The sequence below is a fragment of the Mauremys mutica genome, chromosome 2, assembly GCF_020497125.1.
Source record: "Mauremys mutica isolate MM-2020 ecotype Southern chromosome 2, ASM2049712v1, whole genome shotgun sequence".
In the NCBI taxonomy this organism is placed as follows: Eukaryota; Metazoa; Chordata; order Testudines; family Geoemydidae; genus Mauremys; species Mauremys mutica.
The window spans coordinates 103,656,299-103,681,691 of NC_059073.1; the positions used below are offsets into that span (position 1 = coordinate 103,656,299).

General features: G+C 42.5%; 1 long non-coding RNA gene across 1 annotated transcript in view; it reads right to left on the reverse strand.

The window, feature by feature from the left end:
- The window catches only part of LOC123364981, a 115,748-nt gene extending 92,660 nt beyond the window's left edge, over positions 1-23,088 (reverse strand). The window contains exon 1 of the long non-coding RNA XR_006577386.1: positions 22,934-23,088. This is a non-coding gene — a long non-coding RNA (uncharacterized LOC123364981). The remainder of the gene's footprint in view (positions 1-22,933) is intronic.
- Between the last annotated feature and the right edge of the window lie 2,305 nt (positions 23,089-25,393).

A 25,393-nucleotide genomic window follows, 5' to 3' on the forward strand; every position in this document is an offset into this window, starting at 1 on the left:
ATAACCATCTGTATTAGAGCTGAAATGAAGGATTGTCATGTATGCTACATTTGTATTTGATGGACTCCTACTAGCTAGATAAATATGTAGTATGCTGTGTGTACTATATACAACTAAGAATGTGGAAGCAAATTTTCCTTTCAGCCTCTGAATCAGTTAATTGTGCTTTAAGATGAGCTTTATACTCACCAGGAAGATTAACATTTGTATTTTTCCCTCAGGGAAGGTCCTATATCGCCTATCACTTTTTCATTTCTCTTTCCGGTTTCCTTTGAAGTCAGTGGTTTCAACGAGAATTCTTTGGGCCTCTTTTTTCAGAAAACTGTCCAAGATGATTAACTCATCAGTTAATCTGGTGTCCAAGTACCATTGTCAAAGTGTCTAGGTACTGGGTGCCTCTATAACCAAGCACCCAATTTGAGATGCCAGGGCTTGATTTTCAAAGGTGTTGATCACCCACTCCTCCAAATGAAATGTGTAGAAATTGTGGGCGACCAGCACTTTTTAAAAATCAGGTTCTAGGTGCCACAGGTTGTGCATACAAAAACTAAGACACCACAATTAGTACCACTTTTGAAAATTTGGTCTCATGTTGTAGATAGCTACGTCCTTGTTTATGGGTACCTAAATTTACCTTCTTTGTTCCTTCTATAATTGATGTGATGAGGCCAAATTTTTCAAAACAAGATTTCCATTTTTTATATAAACTACTTCCAAATGTACTATTGAATACAATAACATGGAATTTATATATGCAACCCTATTTGTACAAGTTAGGTGTGTAGGGACTGCAAGTGGGTTTGAATGTGTCTCATTTTGTGGATTTGATAATGCTCAAAAAGTACACATGTTGAAGCTGTGCAAACGGTCCAAAAATGGAAACTACATTTGAAATGTTTGCCCCTTAAATCCTGTTGTAGGTCTAAGGCAAATCTTAGGACTTCTTAACATTCAATTTTTGACATGTCAGTAAATTACTGACAAAGGTTAATCCATTTCTTAACATAAAGAGTATGTCTACACAGCAGGAGGAAGGTGTAATTCCCAGAACAGGTAGAGAGAAATGCACTCTCTTTGCTTGAGCAACCACACTAATAATAGCAGTGAGGCCACCATGGCATGAATGGCATCTTGGGCTAGCCTGAGTTCATACTCAAGAGGTTAAACAGAGTTGTATTTGGGAGGCTAGGTCCTCCCAGTACCTGTGCCACCATAGCCACACGTCTATATTTAGATACTAGTTCAAGCTGAGCTATGGCATGTACATCTATCTGTGCTGGGAAAGACATCTCCCAGGTGCTGTGCAGACATACCCAAGTTGAGAATAGTATTGCTATAGTAGCAAAAGTAAATGGATATGGCACAGATGTTATGGACTAGACTGTCTAGTATTCTTGCCAGCAAGTTAAAGAAGTATGGGCTGGAAGAATGGACGGTAAGGTGGATAGAAAACTGGCTAGATGGTCGGGCTCAACGGGTAGTGATCAATGGTTCCATGTCTAGTTGGCAGCTGGTATCAAGTGGAGTGCCCCAAGGGTCGGTGCTGGGGCCGGTTTTATTCAATATCTTCATTAACGATCTGGAGGATGGTGTGGACTGCACCCTTAGCAAGTTTGCAGATGTCACTAAACTGGGAGGAGTGGTTGATACGCTGGAGGGTAGGGCTAGGATACAGAGGGACCTAGACAAATTAGAGGATTGGGCCAAAAGAAATATGATGAGGTTCAACAAGGACAAGTGCAGAGTCCTGCACTTAGGACGGAAGAATCCCATGCACTGCTACAGACTAGGGACCGAATGGCTGGGCAGCAGTTCTGCAGAAAAGGACCTAGGGGTTATGGTGGACGAAAAGCTGAATATGAGTCAACAGTGTGCCCTTGTTGCCAAGAAGGCTAATGGCATTTTGGGTTGTATAAGTAGGGGCATTTCCAGCAGATCGAGGGATGTGATCATTCCCCTCTACTCAGCACTGGTGAGGCCTCATTTGGAGTACTGTGTCCAGTTTTGGGCCCCACACTACAAGAAGGATGTGGATAAATTGGAGAGAGTCCAGCGGAGGGCAACAAAAATGATTAGGGGGCTGGAGCACATGACTTATGAGGAGAGGCTGAGGGAACTGGGATTGTTTAGTCTGCAGAAGAGAAGAATGAGGGGGGATTTGATAGCTGCTTTCAACTACCTGAAAGGGGGTTCCAAAGAGGATGGATCTAGACTGTTCTCAGTGGTAGAAGATGACAGAACAAGGAGTAATGGTCTCAAGTTGCAGAGGGAGAGGTTTAGGTTGGATATTAGGAAAAACTTTTTCACTAGTAGGGTGGTGAAGAACTGGAATGGGTTACCTAGGGAGGTAGTGGAATCTCCTTCCTTAGAGGTTTTTAAGGTCAGGCTTGACAAAGCCCTGGCTGGGATGATTTAGTTGGGTTTGGTCCTGCTTTGAGCAGGGGGTTGGACTAGATGACCTCCTGAGGTCCCTTGACCTCCTGAGGTCCTGAGATTCTATGATTGTCTGTGGGGTAAGATTGTCTCTATATTTATACCTATATGTCTCTCACAATGTCTTGCTAGTGACCAGCAACAAGCCCCTCCAGCTGCTGTGATCACTCAGCACAACAGCATGTGGAGCCTCACACCTAGCTAGATTGTATGAATGCTCCCAGAGCCACTCATGAATCAGAGAGTAAGGCATCAGCCAAATCCCCCCAGCTCCCAGTACTTTACCTCAGGAAATACCGTCTTGCACTGCTCAAGACAAGCAATGCAGATTTATTAACTGATTCACCACTTCATCAATGGAAAGTGGATATGCCCCAGCCATTGCCAAACCTGAGCAGACTTGTCACATACGTCATACAAACTCATTGGGAAAGAAACAGTAAAACAAATTTTTTACTATAAAAAAGGTAGATTTTAAGTGATACTAAGCGATAGCTACCAAAATAAAATAAAAATACGTAGTCTAAACTCTCAACCTCTAGACTGGGCAACATCTAGATTAAGCAGTTTCTCACCACACTGGATATTGCAGTCCTTAATATACAGGTTTGTTCCTTAAACTTGACAAGACTCCAAGAGAGGAGATTGGCACGTCTTCTCAGTGTCGTAGCTGCTTGCAGCATAGGTGGGGTCAGGAGAAAAGGCCCAGTATGAGTCCACTCTGTCTGTTTTATACCCTCAATCCATGTGCTTGGAAAACACAAGTCCAGACATATCTGGGGGCATTGCTGAGTCTCCAGGCAAAATTGAGCAATTCCCCTGGTGTGGTCTCATGTAGCCAGAACGTCCCGTTAAAAACAAGCAGGGAAAGTCTATAACAGGAATAGAACAACAGATGAACAGATGGGCAGAGCACTTTGAGGAACTCCTGAACAGACCAGCACCACCTAATCCACCAGACATCGACCCAGCCAATGAGGACCTCCCAATCAATTGCGATAAACCAACCAGAGATGAGATCAGAAAAGCCATCACCATGATGAAGAACAGGAAGGCGGCTGGACCTGACGATATCCCAGCAGAGGCTCTGAAAGTAGACCTGGATGCTTCAGTGGAAATGCTGTACCCCCTCTTTGAGAAGATATGGGAAGAAGAAGTGATTCCGGCTGACTGGAAAGAGGGATACCTCATCAAAATCCCCAAGAAAGGAGACCTCAGCAACTGTGCCAACTATAGAGGAATCACACTCCTGTCGGTGCCAGGGAAGGTCTTCAACCGAGTCCTCTTAGAGAGAATGAAGGATGCCATCGATCCACAGCTACGAGATGAACAGGCAGGTTTCCGGCAGAACAGATCATGCACTGACCAGATAGCAACGCTCCGCATCATAGTCGAGCAGTCTATGGAGTGGAACTCCTCGTTGTACATCAACTTTGTTGACTATGAGAAAGCGTTCGATAGCGTGGATCGAGAGACCCTCTGGAAGCTCCTTCGGCACTATGGCATCCCAGCAAAGGTGGTCAACTTGATCACGAACTCATACGACGGCATACACTGTAGAGTGATCCATGGAGGGCAGCTCACAAACAGCTTCCAGGTGCAAACCGGAGTCAGACAAGGATGCTTGTTGTCACCACTTCTCTTTCTCCTAGTCATCGATTGGATTATGAAGACATCCACTTACGAGCGTAGGAATGGAATCCAGTGGACGTTGTGGACCCAGCTTGATGACCTGGACTTTGCTGACGACCTTGCACTCCTTTCGCACAGTAAACAGCAGATGCAAGAGAAGACCAACGTAGTGGCAGCCACGTCATCACAGGTTGGCCTCAACATCCACAAGGACAAGACCAAGATCCTTGCGATCAATTCCATCAGCAACGACCCAGTCACACTGAATGGACGCCCCCTGGAAGAAGTGCAGTCCTTCACCTACCTAGGTAGCATCAGCGACCAGCAGGGTGGCACAGACACAGACATCAAAGCAAGGATTGGTAAGGCAAGAGCAGCCTTCTTACAGCTCAAGAACATCTGGAGCTCCAGAGAGCTGTCTTTGGCAATAAAGATTCGACTGTTCAACTCCAACGTGAAATCAGTCCTACTGTATGGAGCTGAAACCTGGAGGACAACCAAAACAACCACCAGGAAGATCCAGATCTTCATTAATAGCTGCCTCAGAAGGATTCTCCAGATCCGCTGGCCAGACACCATCAGTAACATCCACCTCTTGGAGAGGACCCGTCAACTCCCAGCAGAGGAAGAAATTAGAAGGAGAAGGTGGGGCTGGATAGGACATACACTATGCAAGCAGCCAACCAACATCAGACAGGCACTGCGGTGGAACCCCCAAGGCAAGCGGAAAAGAGGCCGTCCAAGAAATACCTGGCGACGCGACCTTCAGGCTGATGGCAAAAAAATGGGCTATACCTGGAACCAGCTAGAGCGAATGGCCCAGGATAGAAGACTCTGGAGATCTGTGGTTGGCGGCCCGTACCCCGATTGGGGTGATGGGCATGAGTGAGTGGTCTCATGTAGGTGAGCCATTGAATTGTAGCTCCCTTGCTGGACAATGGCTGTTGATGGGTTGTTTGACACCCCGCCCGGGTGTTGTTTACTTTCCTTGCTGTTGTCTTTGGGGAGCTAATATCTGGCTGATTCCCCAATTTACGGCATGTTTTAGTAACACAATTCTCATAACTTCATATGCATTAATGATACACATATATGGATAGAGAAATGACTTTCAGCAGATCCTAACTTTTCCTCTGATACATATAAAGCAGGCATTGTAAGGTAAGATCACAATTATATGAAAATGAGGAATATGGTGGTTACAGTACACTCCCCCAAGGTATAGACTGTCACCCAAATCATCAGAGCTTAACAAATAATAAATAAATAAATAAATAATGCACTTATTGTAACATAATATAACAATTAATATAATGTAGTTATATTATCTCAATTTAGTCCATATTCTATATGTTGAAAAAAATCAATGAAAATTTGAAATATTTTAAAAATAAATTGTTGCCTGAACTGCTGTCTTCTAATATGGTCTTCCTGTTAGCTCTTGGAAATTTTTCTTCGAGATTCTGAGGTTCTTTCACCCATCAAAGAGCACAGGGCAAATTCCCAACAGAAAATTCCATGTTCAATAATGTGCTCTTAAAGGGTTAATAATATCCAGTCCATTGGAGAGCCCTTACTCAACATACAGGCTTTCCTTTTGTAAGGCAGAAAATTGTTGTTAAAAGAAGCACCACATTCTTCAGTACAGGTAAATTGCTCTGCAAAGCATTTTCTAAGCTGCAGAAATGCAAATGATGCAACGGCACAGGGCAAGCCTACACTACAAAATGAAGTCAACCCAAGTTAGGTCGACGTACAACCATCACAGTAATTGACTCGGTTTTACATATCCACACTATATTCCTTGTGTTGACAGTGTGCATCCTTACCAGGAGCGCTTGCACCAATTTAACTCCCAGTGTGGGGCATTGTGGGATGGTTTCTGAAAGGCAGCAAAAGTCAATGAAAACAAAGCAGTGTCTACACTTACACTGCATCAACCTAATTATATTGACTTAAGTGCTATGCCTCTCGTGGAGGTGGAGTTATTAAGTCGGTGTAGTGGGCAAGTTACATTGGTGGGAGCTACACTTTAGTGTAGAGGCTTACAGAGTTAGGTTGATGTAAGCTGCCTTATGTCGACCTAACTCTGTAGTGTAGACCAGGCCACAGACGCCAATGAATAAAGTTCATTTACATTGCAAGGGAAAACCAGAGAGCAAGAGAGAAATGAAGTGGAATAAGCTCTAGTCCAACTGAAAATATACGAGTACCTATTGGGGAACCAACTGATGATGTAAATAGATCAGATAGAAGAGTTCTATAATCTTGATGTTTGAGTTCTATTTCCTTTTCCACTTTAATAACTGAAATCAAGTTGTTACCTTTGGCTTTCTTCTTTTTCACTACCTGGCTAATTTCTCTTTCTTCTCCATCTACACAATTACAGAAAGTGTCAATGTTATGTTTTCCTGGTACAATAGAGCATGTACGGCATGATCTAAACTTTCTGAACTAAAAATATCACAAACTTCATATCATATAAGTTAATATACCATATTAATAACATTTTTTTCCTGAGTAACACAGCACTGGGCAAAGCTAAAACATTCAGATGTTGGGTTTAGTTTGGATCAAGTGAAAATGTGGATATTTGTTCAAAACTTTGGAGTTTAACATGCAGTAGCTTAAATCGGGAGAACTCTGCGACAAAAATTTATGTTTAGATAGCATAACCAAACGGGGATGTTACAGATAATCTGACAAAAGCAAGCTTGTGTAGTGCCTGTGGAAACCCAACTGTCCACTCTTATATCAAGAGTTCCTCATGTTTCATTCACATGCCCAATTTACCAGGAGAGGTCAATTTATTATCTATGAATATTTTGTCCTAAGAAAGCTAGATTTTTCTTGGTTAGGAAGGACATTTTGACACTATCCCTCTGTATAAGGGCTTGAAGGTTAAAATGAAATAAACATATTCTGAATCTGTAACTAGCCCTTTCTATCCATAGCTTTTTATAGGAACTGGAATATTTTTGGTTCTAGACACATTCTCACCATTCTCCCTTCCTCTCCCTGCCCCACATATGCTATTACCCCTCACATTATTGATTGTGTGGGACACTTGAGACTGAACAAGGAACTATAAAGTTCTTTACTCCTTGGTAATTTCATGCATTCCTATCTCCCACCTCAGGTCATTTGGTGGGAAACGAACCTGCCAGACCTCCCACCTTTGTCAGTTTTAATTTCCTCTTTTTCTTTCTTAATTCTCAGTGCTGGTATATTTAAAAACATAGGTATTTAAATTTTACAAGAATTCCATTTTAAATAAAAACTCCTTTCTTGACAACTTGCCTAGAGTGGTTGGCTCAAAGTATTGGGAACAGATACCACTTTGGTCAGTTCTACCCAACTGTGTCCTTTCAGACAACTAGTCAACAGTAAGGTAACATATTCAAATAAAAATGCAATGCAATTCATTGACTGGGTATTTCAAGTCTTGATATTTACAATAAATAATAGTCTTCTTTTTGTTTGATAGTGGAGGCCTTTTAAACACTGTATGTAATATCTCCTCACACAGATTTATGCATGTGTAGTCTGAATCTTAGGTGTCCAGATATTCTTCTGGAACAGCTGTATTCCAGCCTGGAGATGGACAAAGTTCTGGCTTTTCTTCTTACTGGTATACCTTGTTTCCTACAGCACAGATAGTCCTGTCAAAACTATCTCTTGGCCTTGTCTGTTTTACAAAGACTACAAAGGAAAAACAACACATTGACCTCAGTCTTCAGACCATGGCCACTTTGCACTGCTCGAGTAGTGCAAAGTGGCCCAAAAGCTGCCCTAAAAGGGCATATGAGGATTCCTCCTGACATAGGAGTATCCTCAGTTTGCATGATTAAAGCACACATAGCTGGGTCCATACCAGTTGCTCTCCATGCCCATATAGGGGGAGTGTCAGAGGTGAGAAAAAATAAAATGTATGGAGATATATCTATCTCATAGAACAGGAAGGGACCTTGAAAGTTCAAGTCCAGTCCCCTGCCTTCACTAGCAGGACCAAGTGAAGTCCCCCCACATCCCTAAATGGATCCATCAAGGATTGAACTCACAACCCTGGCTTTAGCAGGCCAATGCTCAAACCACTAAGCTATCCATGAGAAGAGTAGGCTGGGACATGGCTGGGTAAGAAGGAGGGGGATAGAGTGCACTACATTACCATGGCCAACTGCACCCTTGTATTCACACCCTACACTCTATTGTAAATTTCTACAAAATATGCCATGTGGAGTATCATCTGAAAACTAATAACTCATTGGTCAATAATATCATGGTGAAATGTGTGTAGCAACATTATATGTAAAGTTATGAACCCTGCCCCCATTCTCCTCCCGCCGTATGATGTTTTTAGCATACATTCAAAACCAGAGCCCTACCCAAACAGAAATATTCTGTGTGAAGAAATGTGTGTTACCTCAATTTACATAGAAGGGTCCTTGAAACACTAGAGAGGGGAAATGGCAGGAAAGAAAGCAAATTTGCATTTCAGCAAACACACGTGAGAAGAAAAAACATGGAGCCTCCTTCACCTGACTCCATGTCTCCTTTTTTACTGTTTGAATAAGCTTTGCTTCAAGGGGTAACCCTTGGAAGAATCCACTTCAGAGGTTAACTGGACTACAAAAGAAAGGGGCAGCAAACCCCAAGCTCGCTCTCTCTCTTACCTAAGATGACAAAGGAACCAGGGCTTTGACCATGGGGGGAGATCCAGACCTGAGAATTTGGTCAGCCATGTTGCTGGGAACATGGGGTAAGGCTTTTACCTTTAACAAAGCCTAGCTCACTAAGTTCTAGCCACTAGAAAGCATTTATCTTTATTTCATTTGTAGCCATTCCTGACTTTAACACTTGATACCTGAATTCATCTAAAATCCTACCTTGTTTTTTTAATCTAAACCAATCTAATGCTGTGTTTAAACTGAACCATTTAGTAACTCCAGTAAAAGTAGCAAACTGTTGAATATTGACCCTTAACAGGGGCAACAGACCTTTAATATCTAAACTGCCCACAAGAGGGCTGGACAGTGCAGAACAGATTTTTTGGGGAAACTTTGGGACTGGGAGTGTGTTGGAGTCACCCTGAAAGTAGTAACCAAGGCTGGTGGAAACCAGGCTGACTGGAGTGTCGCTGACAGGCTTCTTGGGTTAGAGCTTCTGGACCAGCTACACACAGACCTGCTTGCTGGCAAGCTGTTTGTGAGTAACCCAGGTGGGGAGCTACAACAGCAAAGCATTGTGAGGAACCCAGGATTATAGGGCAGATGGTGATACAACCTCTCTTTGGTTGAGATGTGACAATTACATTCAATTCTCAGCCAGTGCAGTGATCCCTATGAGACTGCTGCAGCTGGAGTAACCTAGAGCAACTCTTGGGCTGACCTAATTTAGGTGACAGGGCATTTTGGCCCCTATAGTCCCTGGATCAGGAGAAACATAATGGTCGTTAAGCAGATTTTGTCCATTGTCTTTTTCATTGAACAACAGTAAATATTTCACGGTGCATGTTTTGCACATCACTTCACATGTTGTTACTGTCATATTGCATATCTGAGATCCAGCTGGAAATCAAGATTTCTAACAGCCCTCAAGGAGAAGGAAAACTTTCTATAGAAACTGTTTGTTTTCCCTTCTCTGGCAGGAAGCAAAGGTACAAAGGAGGGACTCCCACAAACAAAAGATGAAAATTATCTCAATGAGCTCCTATTCCTGCACATGCGTGTGCATGCAAATGCACACACCCAGACCTCACTAAGTATTCTCAGATTGCAAAAACCATTTGCCTTGTAATCTGTTGAATCATCATCACCTTTCTCTTTCCTTTGTAAAAAAAGGTTTCAGGGCCCAAGGCGTCTTGGCCCTCTCAGTTCCTTCTGTGCAGCGTGTGGCAATCATTTTGCTCTCAGAAAGCTGTGAAGACCATCAGAGGGGATATACGTGTTCTTACATAGAAACTTTACCTTTTTCTTCCTTGTTTTGTTCTCTTAATCTTAAAAAAAACCCACCAAACTCTTTGTGACATAAAGTATCTGTTTCCTGTATGGAGAAACCAAACAAATACAAAATTTGTTTTTCTGCGTATTAGAGCTGAGCCCCAAATAGAACCTGACACATTTTTTGCAGGAGAGGGAGAGAGAATATAAAATATGGGTTTTGTTTTGTGGTTTAGGCCCATCTCCAGAACACAATTTATTTAGGCACTACCAATACCAGAGGAGGCTTGGTCAATGCATATTTTTCCCATGTACCATTCCAGTGGATGCTGTCACACATCTCTTCAGCCAGGCACACAGGCTGCAGAATGGCTTAATAATTGACATAGTTAGTTCATTGGTGGCTAGGGACAGATTTAAATGGAAAAAAACACAAGTGATTGCTTGGGTCATTACATTGTGGGTGCTCTGCGGTATAGCTCACTGGCTGGCTCAATCTCCCTATCTTCCAGTGGGGTAGAAAAAATCACTGCTATAACTTGATATCCGATCCTCCTCCCCCCCCCCCTCCAGCAATAAAACTGAAGGGGAGGAAGCTCATTGCCAAACCTCTACCTCCATCTTACTGTTATTTGGTAGCTGAGCCCCCATAAGTCATAAGGGCAGCTCTGGCAGTGGAAGCATGAGATTCCTGGAATATGCAGATAAGTGCTATATTAGCTTAGCTAAAGACAAACTTTGCTAGCTCAAGCCAGTAGACTCACTTTTAGATTTTTTACCCACAATTCTTTATATTATAGTATTACTCTTTATAGTTTAATAAGTTTCCACACTGTTGTGACATCTGACAGGCAATGCCTGTGTTGGTGGATGAACTAAAATGTGAACAATGCATTGTTGACTGTAACAAATACCTGTCAATTTCAGATTGACAATTTCTACTTATGTTAACTTACAAAAGAAAAGGTAAAACACCCTCTCCCATGGTATTATGAAAAGAAATAAGGAAACATTTGATATGTGCTTTTACAGTTAGAACAAAACCTAAATCTTAGTTTAACAGTAGAAAAGATAATAATTGAATGGAAAAAATTTAACATGTGACCTGATTGACAGTTGCTACAGAAAAAGCTATACATATACATACATTCTTATATGAAAAATCTTATCTGACTGGGACTCTGGTGGGACTTTTGGTACTGACCTACTTGTGCCATACACCAATCAAAAAGGTCATGATCTGTAGATGTCAAAAGAGACTTTGGTTTTTAAGACTAGTCTGTTGGCGACACACTAATAAGATAACAGGTCAAGTGTATTTGTTATTGGAGATAGCTTGTTTACATCACACAAGCTGACTGGCTACGAACTCTCCTAGAAAAGCCAAGTGGAGGTTTGGAAAGGGAGTTTTCCATTGATTCCCTCATTCTATTCTCTCCCTTTGGTATACAATGACAGAATTTGATTTTCTTGCAGTTACACTAAGCAAGGGTATGTCTACACTACAGGATTATTCCGATTTTACAGAAACTGATTTTTGGAAACAGATTGTATAAAGTTGAGTGCACGCAGCCACACTAAGCACATTAATTCGGCCGTGTTGCATCCATGCACCGAGGCTAGCGTTGACTTCAGGAGCATTGCACTGTGGGTAGCTATCCCATAGTTCCTGCAGTCTCCCCCACCCATTGGAATTCTGGCTTGAGATCCCAATGCCTGATGGGGCCAAAAATTTGTTGCGGGTGGTTATAGGTAAATGTCGGTCAATCCTCCCTCCATGAAAGCAACAGCAGACAATCATTTTGCGTCCTTTTCCCTGGATTGCCCAGGCAGATGTCATAGCACGGCAACCATGGAGCTCGTTCAGCCTTTTTTTCCACTGTCACCGTATGTCTATTGGATGTTGCTAACAGACGCGGTACTGCAGCGCTACACAGCAGCATCCCCTTGCCTTTGCAAGTTAGCAAAGACAGTCACCAGCCCTATTGTACCGTCTGCTGCTTTGCAAGTTGACAATGACGGTTACCAGTCATACTTTACCATCTGCTGCTGTCATGGGTTCTCCTGGACGGCCTCGATGAGGTCAGGGGCACATGGACAAAAATGGGAATGACTCCCCAGGTCATTCTCTTTAAGTTTTGTCTAATGAAGAGCCAGTCCTGCCTAGAATATCAGGCAAGCCTACTAAAGAACCAGAGAGCCAAATGGCTGCTCTGGGTCAGAGCCCCAGAATCCCACATAAATGATGAGCTGCATGCCATTCTAGGGGGTGCCCCTGCAACAACGCCACCCATTGCTTCCCTCCTCCCCCACCCCTTCTGGGCTACCATGTCAGTTATCCCCCCTGTTTGTGTGATGAAGTAATAAAGAATGCATGAATACGAAACACTGACTTTATTGCCTCTGCAAGCAGAGATCAAAGGGGGGAGGATAGGGCAGCCTCCAGCTGCCATGATATTCCAGGCAGGAGTGAATCTCCATTAGACAAAACTTAAAGAAGAGAATGACCTGGAGTCATTCCCATTTTTGCCCAGGCGCTCCCGACCAACCTCACTGAGGCCAGTGTACCGTCTGCCATCTGCAAGGGAAGGGAAGGGGATGCTGCTGTGTAGTGCTGCAGTACCGCATCTGCCAGCAGCATCCAGTAGACATACGGTGACAGTGAAAAAAGGCGAGAAAGGATTTTTTTCCTCTTTGCTTTCACGGCGGGCGGGGGGGGGGGGGGAGAGCTGACGACATATACCCTGAACCACCTGCAACAATGTTTTTGACCCTTCAGGCTTTGGGAGCTCAGCCAAGAATTCAAATGGTTTTCGGCTAGTGTGGGAACTGTGGGATAGCTACAGTCATCAGTTGCCCCTCCATCCATAAGAATCTATTTGATTCTTGGGCTTTCTGGTACGCTTGTCTCAGCTCCTTAGTTTCACGCAGCACCGTGTTGAGTCCCTGTTGTGGCTTCTGTCCATCGTGGCCTTGGAGATTTTTTCAAATGTTTTGGCATTTCGTCTATTGGAACGGAGTTCTGATAGAACAGATTCATCTCCCCATACAGAGATCAGATTCAGTAACTCCCGTACAGTCCATGCTGGAGCTCTTTTTTGATTCTGGGACTGCATGGTCACCTGTGCTGATCAGCTCTCCATGCTGGGCAAACAGGAAATGAAATTCAGAAGTTCGCGGGGCTTTTCCTGTCTACCTGGCCAGTGCATCCAAGTTCAGATTGCTGTCCAGAGCGGTCACAATGGTGCACTGTGGGATAGCTCCCGGAGGCCAATACCATCGAATTGCGGCCACACTAACGCTAATTTGAAATGGCAATACCGATTTGAGCGCTACTCCCCTCGTCGGGGAGGAGTACAGATATCGATATTAAGAACCCTTTATATCGAAATAAAGGGCATCATTGTGTGGATGGGTGCAGGGTTAATTCGGTTTAACGCTGCTAAATTCGAGATAAACTTGTAATGTAGACCAGGCCTAAGCCATGCATAACTATTAACTGAGATCTAAAGAGGTGGAAATATACAACAAAACACTCAAACACTTTGTAATGGCCTGGATAGCGACATGGAGAGATATGACTTGGCAGGAAGAATAATCCCACCTACTATGTGAGTTATTTACTGCTGCATGATGGGCCAAAATTGAGGGTGTTCAGTACCCTACAGGACTGGGTCCCATCTGATGAATCCTCAGTTTTGGGGTTTAGATTGCCATCAATCTATCATGTTTCAATGCTACGTTTTCTTAACATATCATTTTGTGCCTACTGCTACTGAAAAAAAACCAGACTTCATTAATAGTACCACAAAGCGAGGTAGAGAAATGTATCTGGATTAAAAAAAAACAAAAACGTATATTTTAAAATTGAAAGAGACCAATTACAAGCACTATAAACATTTTATCATTTCTCTGAGCATGTGAAAGTACATATATTGTGATTTTTTCCCCCCACAGGAAACTTCAATTCTTTCTTTAATGGAACATTTTCTTAATGGCTTTACAGTTCTTCAGTTCATTTCCAAGGACTGTTATTTGTTATGTGGCCAGAAGTTTGGATTATGACTTAGAATACTGAGAGACGTTTGAAAGAATTTTATGGAGAATTGAGGCAACTACTTTTTGCACTGTCTTCTGTTCTTTCTTTTACATATGTATTTTTCTAGAATGCTTATATGCTAAATATTTTTTTTAAAGATGTGGAGTGAAATCTTGGCCCCATTGAAGTCAATGGCAGATTTTCCACTTAAGTCAACACAGCCAGGATTTCACTCACTTTATTAAGCAATAAACGTAAAGTTCATAAAAAGTGATCTTTATATTTCTTGTATTACTGTATTTTAACTGTATGCCATGACTCTTTGAACTTCTGGGGCATGAAGGCAGTATGTGCAATACTGAAAAAAAAGAAGCAAAATGTGTTGTATAAAATCACGTGTAGTCATGATGGGAACATTATAGATGCAAAAACAGTATATAGGAAAGTATGGATAATTTCTGGGAACAGAATTCTATTCGTAAAAGATCAGATGTGTGGTAGATTTAGACTAGTCTTAGATGTGGAAATTTTGGCTGAAATAACATTGAAGTCAATGGGAGTTTGGGCATTGACTTCAGTGGGACCAAGTTTTCATTTGCACTTCACTGTAAAGGCATACAGAAAATATTTTGTTTGGGCAGACACATTGTTCTTTCATTTCTTTAGCTCAGTGAATATCCTAAAAAGGATGTTCTAAAAACATAGCAGTTGATACCTTCATTGTTTAAAGTGTCACATTAAGCAATACATTCCTTAAATTTAGCTATTCCATTTGCCTGCACAACACATTGCCCACAATAAACTGCAAACCTCATTTATATAATTGGTTATGAATAACCATTTGAAACCCTTTGTATAAAGGTGTTGAACAATTAATTTATACACACACCCCAGATATATATATATATATCTTTGGTTAAATCTGAATGGATTTTTGCAGGACAAGCAAAAGGCACTTCTATGCCCCACAACTATCCCTCAGTCAAATTTCAAGTCCCTGTTGCAAATTGTGGGCTCTTTGGAAAAACAAATGGGAAATCTTGTTAGAATATGAAGGGTTAGGTGACCTTAATACAGCATTTGCCACATTTTGTACCAAATGGCAATTTCAAATGTAATACTGCAATGTGATCTACGTCTGAAGGCTCCTAGGGAACTTCAGCTGGACACAGCTGCCAGCTTGCTTAATGGTTTCTCTCTCAGGGAACAAATTACACCTGATCTCTAAGAGTTGCTCTGGCTTCCATTTCATTTCTATGAGCAGTTCTTGATGCTGGTTTTGACCTACATTATAACGCCCTAAATAGTTTGGGTCGTGGGCACCCTATACACAATTTCTATGACAGAGAACACATTGCCATATAATATTTCAGCAGCTGAAGACTCCCATTTTAAGTGAGAAGGGGCTAGCAACAGAGTATTTTCAATGAGTGAGCTGCACTTTAAGGAATCACTTCTCTCTTTGTCTGAGTCTGTTGACTGTCTGGGCACACCTCCTGGCTTGTCTATTCTACCCGACTTTTAAGGGTTGTGTTTGGCTGAGGTGGGCATAAGTGGGTTAGAAGAAAATAATTATTGGCATGATTGGTTGGGTGAGTGAAGAAGAATTTGTTACAGAAACTCATATATACATACACACAGAAAGTTACAAACTTAATGAGTTTCTGTAACAAATATATATATATATATATATATATATATATATATAGTGACAAAGTTCCTCCTCTGCCTTGGTGGGTTCTGCACTTTCTGGCAGATTTGCTCACCTCAGAGGTTTTTGGCAGTCTTCAGTTTGGCTCCTTTTGTTAGTGGCACAAATCTGCAGTTCATTCGGCTAACCTCATCACTGGCCAGCATGGGGAAAAGAAGAACAATCCCCTGCAGACTCTGCTGGCCCACCTAATGGGTCAGGGGACAGGCTAGAGACCTTCCCCTCTGGTGGGACCCACAGGCCAGGTCAACTCCTCCTATATAAAATAGAGAGTTGGGGGATGGGGGAACCCAGGCCCGCCCTCTATTCCGGGTTCCAGCCCAGGGCCCTATGGATTGCAGCTGTCAATAGTGCCTCCTGTAACAGCTGCGTGACAGCTACAGCTCCCTGGGCTACTTCCCCAAGGCCTCCTCCCAACACCTTCTTTGTCCTCACCACCGGACCTTCCTCCTGATGTCTGGTAACACTTGTACTTCTCAGTCCTCCAGCAGTATGCCTACTCATTCTCAGCTTCTTGCGCACCTCTTGCTCCCAGCTCCTCGCACGCCCCTGACTGACTGCAGTGAGGTCCTTTTTAAACCAGGTGCCCTGATTAGCCTGCCTGTCTTAATGGATTCTAGCAGCTTCTTAATTGGCTCCAGGTGTCCTAATTAGCCTGCCTGCCTTAATTGGTTCCAGCAAGTTCCTGATTGTTCTGGAATCGCCCCTGTTACCTTACCCAGGGAAAAGAGACCTGATTAAACTGAGGCTAATATATCTGCCTTCTATCACTTTTCTGTAGCTATCTGGCCTGACTCTGTCACAGTATACACCTCTACCCCAATATAACGCTGTCCTCGGGAGCCAAAAAATCTTACTGCATTATAGGTGAAACCGTGTTATATTGAACTTGCTTTGATCAGCCAGAGCGCGCAGCCCTCCCCACCCCCCAAGCGCTGCTTTACTGTGTTATATCCGAATTCATGTTATATCAGATCACGTTATATCGGGGTAGAGGTGTGCATATATATATGAGCTCCTCTGGAGAGGTGCTAAGTGCTCACAGCTCCCTTCTCATTAAAGTCAATGGGAATAAGGACATTTAGCCCCTCACAAGAAATGCTCAGCATACTTGGATCCATAACATTCAAACATGTACTTTCAGCCTTGAGATTAAAGGAAAGAACAAATTGGGAACAAATATTAAATCCTCACAAGACCTCTGGGAAGTACTAGGAAGTCCTATCATCCCGGATAGGGAGCTGAGGTGAGGCAGAGATAAACTAAGCCACCATGGTCACCCAGCATGTCTATGGAAGAGCAGGGAATTGAACACAGTTCTCCCGAGACCCAGGTCAGTGCCCTAACTATTGGATCATTCTTCATCTTTGTGATATCCACATGTGATTTGCCAATATTCCCAGAAGTACAGGTAATGCAGTTGCCATCCTCTCCCACCACCTACTAAATAGGTTAGGAGAGGGGCTTGTTTTGAGGATTTCACGTCTCAGCCTTTCCATCACTATACGATCAAATGGAGAAATACCTGTCACAGGTTCAGTGTGAACACTCCTGCTAGAAGATGAAGGACACTGAAGATGGAAGACAGAAAAAAAAAGAAACAAAAAGGACATCTGCTAATCCTAGCCCTGGGGCAAGAGATCAAGGATTGCCATTTTTCAAAGGTGGTCCAGGAACATAAACCAAAATAAAAAGAGAAAACTACAGCTGAGAAGTTGATTCTATAACTCAACAGATGCTGGCAGTAAAGCAAATAATTATAATAATGCCTTCCCTCCGAATAGGTGTTTTGCTATCAGAGTGTTTATCATTCTTTTTTACTATTGTATTCCCTTGCTCCTTAGACTGCGGTTCATATTCAAATTCTAGTTTTACTAGAAATGTTTTGTTCTGGTGGAATTAGAATCCAAATTAGATTGAGAACATTGCTTAATTTGAGCTCAGATGTCCCAGATGTCGGTTAGGTGCTGTGGACATTGTAAAACTTAATAAATGTTTCACACCCAAAAGCATTCAGCTATACAACATTAAGAATGAGAGGGGCTGCAAAGCAATGAAAGCCAAAAGGAGTCTGAGGTAAGCTGCCAGAGTGCTGTTTATGAGACTCCCAGCCTCTTCCCATTTTTGAGGCATTGCAGCACACTAGGAAAGGCTATACAGTTGTGATTCCGCTGAACAAAAGAAATAGCCTAACCTCATGTAATATTTAACCCAGATTTGTAGTTTCCCAGTGTGCTGTTGTAAAAATCACCCAGTGTTGTGGGGTCCTCTGACAGGGCTGCTGTGCCAAGTCTCAAGGTGGTTGAGTTAAGGGTTATGTTTCAATTTGGCAGTGTAACACAGTTTCCATAGACATATTAACATTGTTTCATTTCATTTTGACACCATAATGTTTTTTCCATAGACCTGTACTGACACTGTCGTGAAATCATTGCATCCCGATCAAATGAATAGGGAATTAGCACTGTGACACAAAACATTCTCAAAAATTAACCATAGTTTAGTTTATTTATCAAACTGAAATACCTCAACCATGTCCTAACACATTTTCTGAAGTACTGAAGTGAATATGGGGATCATCACCTCACAAAACTTACGTTTTAAAGTAAGTTGCTTCCATTAAAGATTTAGGAAAGCTTCTAAAAACTGGTATGTATTCCTAGGTTATGCCACATTATTTTTCAGTGTTCCTGATTGATAAATGCATCTGAACTGATCATTTGTAAGACAAGATTCACTCCATTCATTTTTTCTTTCTGTACCTCACTTTTCCCATCTGTTCAGTGCATTTACTTAGAGGGATATTGGGAGAAAAATACCATTTGTGAAGCTAGGATGAAAAAATATCACACTCTGTTTTTGGGTTTTGGTTGTTTTTTGTTTGGTTTGGGTTTTTTGTTTAGTTTGCTTCAGGGTTGGGGGAGTTGGGTTTTTGTTTGTTTGTTTCGTTTGATAATCAAAAAGGAACGGTGCTAACACGAGAGCAAAATATTAAACTACAAACAACTTTATTACAGAAACACCAACTCCATCATACCGATAACAATACAAACAATAGCACTGTGGTCCAAGCCACTTGTTCTCAGACTTTTTGCTTTCAGATCCCACTTATAGATAATTAGCTCACATCCTTCAATTTGATTGTGAATATTTTCTCTTATATCAACTATTAATTAAATATTGCAATACTAAAGCATATGAATACAAAATATATTTAGAGAATGTTAAGGTTGCAAGATCACTCACTCAAAAGTTAGGAAATGACAGAATTAAGTTACCTGGTACATATGCATTATGCACAATCTTTAATTACACGATCACTAGAGCTGGGTGGGAAACAGTTTTTCCATCTCATGAAAATTTTAGAAATTTTGAAGAAGTTCTCTATCCCAAATTGGGATGAAAAATAAAAATCTCAAAAAAATTTCATGAACCAAACATCCAAAACAAACACATGCACACAAAAATTCAGTTTGGGTCAACTGAAATGTTTTGTTTCTATAATTTTGAAACATCATTTAGATTTTGACTATTTTTTTTAAAAAACTTTGTTACTAGAATTAGCTTAAATTTTAAAACAGAAAGTCATTTCAAAGGAAAATACACAACATTTTTCATTTTGAAAATGTTGCAATGTGACATTTCAACAATATTGAAACTTTTTTTTTCCAAAAATGTTTTTTTGAGTTGGGAAAGTTATCAAAATGGATAAGTTTGGTTTTGATAAATGGGGTCATTTTCATCAAAAATTCTCACACACTTATAATGATCACATTTTTTTTCCACAGAAGCCCTGCCTGATCTCTGACTCTTCCCACCACCTGCCCCCAGCAGCCTCTATGCCTGTTCCCCCACAGCTTATCTCTGAACCCCTCTCCTCTCTCCAGGATTCCTTCTTCCTACTCCACAGAGTAATCACTGAACACAGGACAGACAGTCTCCCTGCTCTCAGTTCCTGTGACTAGTGCCACAGTGGCCCCCTGGAATGAGGAGGCAAACTTGGGCAGATATTCACAGGGGGTGGCAAAAGGCAACCCCTGGATGAACTATTTTTGCCGCAATGTTAAAAAAAAAAAGGCTGAGGCAGACACCAGGCATGGAAAATTTCACACACACACACACACACACCTGAAGTTTGGTAAAGTTATAAGCATCCAGAGGTAGGGAAATGGACCCAAATTGAAATTGAAGAGTGATCTACAAGTCCCACAGGGAACAGGATCTCAAGGGGGACAAAATGGAAATACAGGGATTCAGAGGGTAACAAGGGCTGCAGGAGAGCCACCATCTTCCCAGCCTGTTCCTTCTTGATTCCAATCCCTCTTCACCCTTCACAACAGTCCCCCAGACTAATACATCATTCAGTCCCCTCAGCTTCTTCTCATCCCTCTCACCCCTCATTATAGCCCCATTCCCCAGACTGTTCACCTTGGAGCCTTTTCCCTTGACTCAAGTGCACCAGCCTGTTTCTGTTTCTCTTTCTCTTCCCCCAGTCTTTTCCTTTTTGAACCACCATCCATTAGCCTGTCCCCCAACCAGACCTAATTCTGCCTCTCCCACCTCCTTGACAGCAAGGCCCTGAAGCAGCCAGCCACTGATTCCTCCTTCCCCACCAGCAAGGCTCCACTGACTGGTCACCTGCACTGCAGAGCAAGCACTGAGAGCAGATGGGGAAAGACAGACTCCCAGTCTTCAAAGTTGGCACCAGAGTGACTCCTAAGAGCTAAGAGAAGTCACTGCAGCCCTCCTGCACATTGGAAAATGCACGGAGGGAATAAAAACAAAACAAAATCCCAGATACCCATTCACATTTTCTTAATTTCAAGCTTGTAAATAAAAAAAAAGAGAGAGAAACGTTTCAGGCCCTTTGCAGGCATTGTCCAGATTCCACTAATGGGGCCAGCCCTCAGTTTGAGAAAGCCTGGCCTAGATCATCCCCATACAGGAGTTATTTCCAGTGTCAAGTCCCGTACACTATGAGCATGGATTTGCCAGATCTTTACCTGATCATATCCCTAGGGATTGCTGCCATGGATTTGCCCCCAAGTGGAACAGGCCAGGGGCTCAATCCCCCAAAACTCACAGATCTCTTGAGAGCCATGGAGGCCAACAATATCTATGAAGAGGCCATGTGCAGCAGTAGACACTGGAGTCATCATCGGAACCATATGTGTTGCACACCTTTGTTACAGTTCTGAATGTCTCAACTGCTTCAGAATCTCCTTAGCTCCAATGGGTGCCTTCAAAACCCTAATGAGAGGAAGTTAGTTTGCTGTATGGTGAGGGAACCAGTGACAGTTAATGCTGCTGGGATCCACATTAACTCATGTCTGAAATGATGCCATGGAAAATAGTTGCACCTTCAGCCTGTTATTCGGCCCTCCTCCTCCTCACCCATGGATCTTTATCACCACAGAATGTCCAAGGGGAGTTTATGTAAGGTTGATGTGAAAGAGGGTGTGTGTACCCCACCCCTGTCCCCATAGTTGGGCTCCAGATATTTTTTAAGTTGTGTGCTTGTGGAAGAGGAAGAAAGGATCTGCCACTGAGAGACAAAGAGGCAACTGACACAAAGTTATAACTATTTTCCATGTTCAACATCAAGTGGATTATGTTTCACACCTAGCACTTCTATCTACTTTTCAGTTTGCATGCGCAGGAAGTAAATTAGATTTACAGAGTCAATTCACAGGTTTAACAATGGTCAGTCGCTGTTTTTTTCATTTTCAGTGTTTTTCCCCCTTTGATGTGTTCATATAATTTTCCATTAACATTACATAAGAGTCACAGGCATTCGTGAACAAACAGCTAGGCCAGTTCTCATGTTGCTTACCTCTCCTTAGTGTTGCACTGGCAGTACAAAGCAGACTAAATACAGTGGATTCTGCATCTTGAGGATTCCCTCTTCTTGATAGGAGTCCTTCAGTGTCAAAGGGCTGTTGTAATCCAGATTGGATTAAAGGCAGAGTGGTCAAGGCAACGCTGCACCTACCTGACCTCAGGCTACTGGAGCATCTGATTGGGTCTTTGCACAGCCAGGCATAAACTGGAACTGGGGACTGGCCTACCTCCCAGCCAATCTGGGAGCACAAAATCAGACTCAGAGATTTTAAGGCCAGAAGGGACCACCAAGATCATCTAGTCTGAGCTCCTGTATATCACAGGCCACCAACACCAACCACCACCTGGACATTAACCCAACAAGAGTCACCTTCCACCTACCCTCACACTTCTGGGGGGGGGGAAATTATGTGTTGGGCAGCTAAGGCTATGTGTATACTACACACCACTGGCAGAGGCATGTAGGGTATGCATAGCTACATGCTGCAGTGAGAAGCCTGCTGCATCCACACTGTGGTGTGTAGCTACATATCAGTGAAAGGCTCTGGCAGGCAGGGAAAAGCTTCAAACAAAGGGGAGCTGGTGGAGCTTTTCCCCCCTTGCCAGAATCTATCCATATGGCAGATAAAAAGTCTTCAGTGCCCAAGCCTTTCCCTGCTGACTCCTCCCTGCCAGACATGGGGGAGTCATTTCCTGAGAAGGGGAGACCGCATCAGAAACAAGGAGGAAAAGGGACACTACACTGCTAAAAATAGCATTGTAAGCAGGGAGGCATGGCGTGGACGAGCGGAGAGCTTTGTAGGATACGTAATCACATATATACCCAACCCCTTCAAGTGTTAGGCAGGGCAGAGTCATCAAACAGTCTAAAAGCTTCCAGCCCTCAAGTAGGGCAGGACAATGAGCAGCCAGTGGGCTTTGGCCCTCAGGCAGGAGCAGGGCAATAGGCAGTCTGTGAGCTAGGGCCCAAGGGCTCAGGTCAGGCAGGGCACCAAACAGTCTATGGGCTCAGGAGAGGATCTCTCTGACCCCAGAGGCAGGGCAGAGCAGTAAGCAGTTTGCCTGATGTCTTGGCTCAGGCAGATGACAAACAAACACAGCCCTTTAGGCTTATTGTGGGGAGGTTGCTATCCCAGGGATGGAGTGGCAGGGGGACCTGGGCCCACCCGACTCCACCAAGTCCCAGTCCAGGGTCCTAACAATGGCAGAGTGGTCTGCCAGTGGGTCAGCAGGGAATCCAGCCACAACACGCTGACCAAGTTTCCAGCAGCAATGCATCCACATAGGGATTGTCTGTCCCTGGGCCACTTCTTCCCCTCCCCTCCCCTCAAGGTGTACCTGGATCAGTGGGGGTCCTCCATCTCCTCAGGATAGGGAGCCAGCAGCAGTCTCAGAGACTCAGTGCCTCAGATCAGTTGGCAGCTCTGGCCAGTTCTGAGCACGGCAGGGCTCCTCTATGGTCTCCCAGCTTGGGAGCAGGCAGAAGGTGCTTGTCTCTTCTGGCAGCTGCAGCCCAACTGAATCCCAGGACCTGCCCTTTATACTTTCTGTCCTGCCTCCTGATTTCCCATGGGAGGAGCTGGTACTGCTTGGTCCACTTATCTGGGCTCAGAGAGAGGTCCCTCACCCTCTGGTTTACTCTATCTCACTACAGGGGGTCTTCGGAAGACATCCTGTAGCTATCTTTCGCAATTCTTTCACCAGAGGAATTTTTCCCTGGCCAGAACCAGGGCTTTTAAGTCCTTTTTATACCACTTCAGCCCTTTTACTTGGCATAAAGGTGTCAGAGTGGGGCTAGAGAGCTCATCTTTGGTCCCCCATTGATTACAGCTCAGATAAATTGGCCCAAAATATCTAGTGGTTAGAGACTGGGAATTAGGACTCTGGCTGGAATTCCTGACTTCATTTATTATGAAACCTTGGCAAAGTCATTTTAGTTATATTATAATTAATTTAAAAAGAGAATACGCCACTAAATTCTAACCTGTCTTTCTTGATAATTTCTTTCCAGCATTCTCTAGTCTCAAGTTTGTTTATTCAAAATCTAGTTAGTCTGTTTATAAGAACAACATTCAGAAAATATGCTAATTATCAGGAAAAGTCATTTTTTCATTGTCAGCTTGCCTGTGCTGAATTCCTTACAAATGGAGCTGTAGTTTATTTTTTGAGATACCTAACGGACCACAGCTTCCTCAGGTATCCAATGTAAACCAAGAAATGAGCACAGCTGACATCCTTCTCAGGGCTGAGCTGATTCATGAGCTGAAACCACTGTGGTGATAAGTGCATTCAAAAGATTATTAATGAGGAAGCTATACAGAACAATACTGTGTATGGTGATGTTGCTTTCATTTTAAAAAGTAACAACACAAGGTTACTGCACTGGTATAACTCTTCTGAAAACTGGCACTTGTCTGTAATTCAGAATCTTTGTTGTTGTTTGGCCAGTAGCCTGGTTGTGGAGAGAGAGTGGGAGGGAAACAGAAAAGAAAAAAGAACTTGGGAACCATTTCAAGGCCTAAATGCAGACAGGTTTGCTGAGAGATATCTTGGAACTGTACAAGGTAAACATGGTCTAAGTCACCTGCTTTAGGAAGATAAGTACTCTGAGTTCTCTAAGCTAAATGTACAGTGCTGAAATTTGATTGAAAACTTTGTGATGTGAAGACTGAAAATCACAAGAAGGAGGCAGGCAGCATTTAATCTTCTGTTGGATGACAATTCAAGATAGACTGATAGAGATACCTGCTGTCTGATAAACCAGTCAATATTGTAGATTGTAGATAGTTGCAGGAAACAGACACGGTAACTGGAAAAAAAAATCTTCAGTATTTCTATATTGTCATTCTGTTCTCTGCTCCCTATTTTTCAAGCTGAGACCTATTTTTTGCTATGTTAAGTTATCATACTTCAGATGCTGCAAACACCCAAATTCTTCCAAAGGGCATTTAGTCTAAAGTAAGGAGTTCTATATACACAAAACACACACACACACACACACACACACACAGAGTCAGAGTAAGACAAAATATCTATTAACTATATCAGAATAGACATGGAAGAAGATGGATCCTGGAAGGAGAGTTCCCCTTTTTAAATAATATTTTTTTTAAAAATCAGGAAAAAAATAAAGACTTATTTGCCCATCAGCTTAATAGAATACTAATTTGTTTTGTTCTTTTAAGACGTAAGACCAGTGGCTTCTTCTCTTGAGTGTGCAAACTACAGTATGCTTTTTTAAGGAAAGGGACCTTCAGGTGAGTATACTGGATTGTGCATATACTGTTTCTAAAGAGAATAGGGAAGTCACAAATTGCTGCAAAATGACAAGTATTCATCCCTATATTTGAAAAGACTTGGATAAGTAAGTTTATGTGGTTTTTCACCACAGCATCATAGGCTTGTACACACCTGTCCTTTTTGTTATGTTTATTACAGTTCCTGTACAGAGGGTTTTCTCACAGCTTTCCATTCATGTTATTTTTAATATGATTTTCTTTTTTTAATTTAAAAGTATACTCTACAACTAAGCCAAATGTTCTATCCTCACTAAAATAAATTCAGCAGAGAAGCAAGGAAAACTTTCACCTTTAATGGTTTGCATTTACTCTTTTTGCCTTGGGATTAGACAAAAGCATAACATATGTAATGTTGATGGACACTTTTCATTATTTCCCCCTTCCCTCTTTAATTCATATTTCATTTTAATGCACCTTGTGTTTTCTCATTGTTTGCTGGAAAGTTTTGTTACCATTTGGAGCTTGTTGCTGCATGTCGCCACCCGCTGGTATAAATTAA